Raw genomic sequence first — 2,969 nt, 5'->3', positions numbered from 1 at the left:
GATAGAGAGCGGCTCAGCAATCACCTCCGCCAGCTCCCTCAGCACACGTGGATGTAACCCATCTGGGCCCATGGATTTGTGTGCATTAATCCCTCTGAGCTGCTCCTGGACCTCCCCTACCACAACCAGAGGGAAATTCTTCATTTCCCCAACACTCCAACTTTCATCCAGGATCTGTGGGTCCCGGGGGTCCTTTGGAGTGAAGACCGAAGCAAAGGCAGCATTCAGTATCTCCACCTTCTCAGCATCCCCCGTTACCAGGACACCCTCCTCATTCAGCAAGGGTCCTACATTATCCCTGGTCATCCTCTTACTATTAATGTATCTAAAGAAACCCTTTTTATTATCCTTTATGTCCCTTGCCAGCTTCATTTCCAAGAAGGCTTTAGCCTTCCTAGTTGCATCCCTACAGGCCCTGACCACATTCCTGTATTCTCCCCAGGTGCTCAGACCCTTTTTCCATAATTCGTAGATCTTCTGCTTCTCTTTAAGTTTACCCAATAGCTCTGTGTTCATCCATGCAGGTCTTCTGCCTCTCTTTCCCGATTTCTTACTCAAAGGGATGCATCATTCCTGTGCTTGGAAGAAGGTCTGTTTGAATGTTAGCCAGCTCTCACAGGCTCCCATTCCTTCAAACAGTGTAGCCCACGGGATAGCCCCTATTAGATTTCGGAGGAGATCAAAGTTAATGGTCATCAATGAAGATATTAAACAGGACTGGAAGATATTAAACAGGACTGGAGGCTGTGTGCAGAGAGCTGCAGAGAGCCCTCAGTATTCCTGGCTGGGAGGGGAGGGCTGAGATCCCCCTCAGGTACAGCGGGAGAGGGTCTGAGGGTTGGAGATGTGCTCTTGGGAAATGGATTCCTCTGCTCACAGCAGTGTCCAGTTCCTTTTGGGGGGAACACCTGGGTGTGATCATTCTCCAGCTAAAATTGCTGCCAGCACAGGGCAGCTGGGACCAGGGCTGATGGTATGACCCACTCTCCTCACTCATCGCTAAGGGACAGTCCCTTTGCTTCTCAGAACACATGAGGCTCCACTTGAAATGCAGCACTAATGCCAGGGCTTTCTGCCTTAAAACACTCCTCAGGAGTGGTGGGACAGCTAGAGTAGAATAAACAAAATCCTACCAGCTCTGATCGGCCGTTGGGTAAAATGGGAGTCACAACAATGCTGAAGAGCTCTTTGATATCACAAGTGGATTTAATCCTCGATCAGCCTGTGTTCCTATGGACCTATTGCTGTGGGGCAAGGCTGGCTCCTCCAGAGCCCACAGCAGAGCCCCCTGCTCCCTGGGCATGCCTCAGCCAGAGCTCACAAATGAGACCTCAGAAAGGTCTTCCTGAAATGAGAGAGGCAGTTTGGGGGTCTTATGGGATATGCAGAAGGCTGATGGGGTTGGGGAATGAGCTGCTTTGTTTCTCTTTAAGCTCAGGGAGGGGGGGTTCTGTGGGAAATGGCAAGGGCTGTTCCTCATGGAAGTCTCCCCTATCTTGTCACTGCCTTCTCCTCCTTGGACAGGTACCTGTTCACAAAGGAAGCAAATGTCCAACAGCAGCTCCATCAGCCAGTTCCTCCTGCTGGCTTTTGCAGGAAAACAGGAGCTGCAGCTCCTGCACTTCTGGCTCTTCCTGGGCATCTACCTGGCTGCTCTCCTGGGCAATGGCCTCATCATCATCACCATAGCCTGTGACCACCACCTCCACACCCCCATGTACTTACTCCTCCTCAACCTCTCCTTCCTTGACCTGGGATCAATCTCTATGTTAGTTCCCAAATCAATGATCAATTCCTTGTGGGACACCAGGGCCATCTCCTACACAGGATGTGCTGCACAGCTCTTTTCTCTTATCTTCATGGTATTAACAGAGTATTCTCTCCTCACCATCATGGCCTATGACCGCTACGTTGCCATCTGCCACCCCCTGCACTACGGGACCCTCCTGGGCAGCAGAGCTTGTGTCCACAAGGCAGCAGCTGCCTGGGCCAGTGGGCTTCTCTGTGCTGTGCTGCACACAGCCAATACATTTTCCCTGCCCCTCTGCAATGGCAGTGCAGTTGACCAGTTCTTCTGTGAAATCCCCCGACTTCTCAAGCTCTCCTGCTCAGACACCATCAGGGAAGCTGGGCTTAATATGGTCAGTGCCTGTTTAGCCTTTCTGTGTTTTGTGTTCATTGTGGTGTCCTATGTGCAGATCTTCAGGGCTGTGCTGAGGATCCCCTCGCAGCAGGGACGGCACAAAGCCTTTTCCACCTGCCTCCCTCACCTGGCTGTGGTCTCCCTGTTTGTCAGTACCGTCACAGTTGATCACCTAAAGTCTCCTCCATCTCCTCATCATCCCTGGACCTGGTGTTGGCAGTTTTATACTCAGTGGTGCCTCCAGTCATTAACCCCTTCATCTACAGCATGAGAAACCAGGAGCTCAAGAAGGCCATTGGGAAAGTCTTTCAGTCAATTCCTTGCAAGTTGTTTTCCTAATTAGTTGGGCGATGTGGAGGGCGAGTTGGGGGGTGGGCACTGCTCCCACCCTTCCCCTGCTGCACCGTGGGGTTCCACTCACAGCAGACAGTCCTCCATGAAGTTCTCCAAGGTTTTTCTGCTCCCTTCAGGGACTGGAAGGCTGCAATGAGGTCCCCCCACAGCCTTCTCTTCTCCAGGCTGAACCAGCCCAGCTCCCCCAGCCTCTCTCCATAGGGGAGCTGCTCCAGCCCTTTAATCATCTTTGTGGCTCCTCTGAAGCCTCTCCAACAGTTCTATATCTTTCTTGTGTTGGGGCCCCAGATCTGGACACAGGACTCCAGAAGGGGCCTCATGAGGGCAGAATAGAGAGGGACAATCACCACCCTATCCCTGCTGCCACTCCTCTTCTGATGGAAAAGGAAAAACTTCCTGTCAAAACACTCCTATACTAAGTGGGTGTCCACTCCCTGTAATGTCTCCTTTATGCTAAGCATGTTGTAATTGG

At 51.8% G+C, this 2,969-nt stretch overlaps 1 pseudogene across 1 annotated transcript; it reads left to right on the top strand.

Moving 5' to 3' along the window:
* Window positions 1-1,547: 1,547 nt before the first annotated feature.
* LOC311200877 (olfactory receptor 14A16-like) lies at window positions 1,548-2,482 on the top strand (annotated as a pseudogene). Its single transcript has one exon. The product of its transcript is annotated as an olfactory receptor 14A16-like (transcript).
* The last annotated feature ends 487 nt before the right edge of the window (window positions 2,483-2,969 follow it).

This window comes from Gallinula chloropus (assembly GCF_964237585.1).
Source record: "Gallinula chloropus genome assembly, chromosome: 25".
NCBI classification, from domain to species: Eukaryota; Metazoa; Chordata; class Aves; order Gruiformes; family Rallidae; genus Gallinula; species Gallinula chloropus.
Note: the sequence above shows the minus strand (reverse complement) of the source record. Positions and strands in the feature narration are given on the sequence as shown.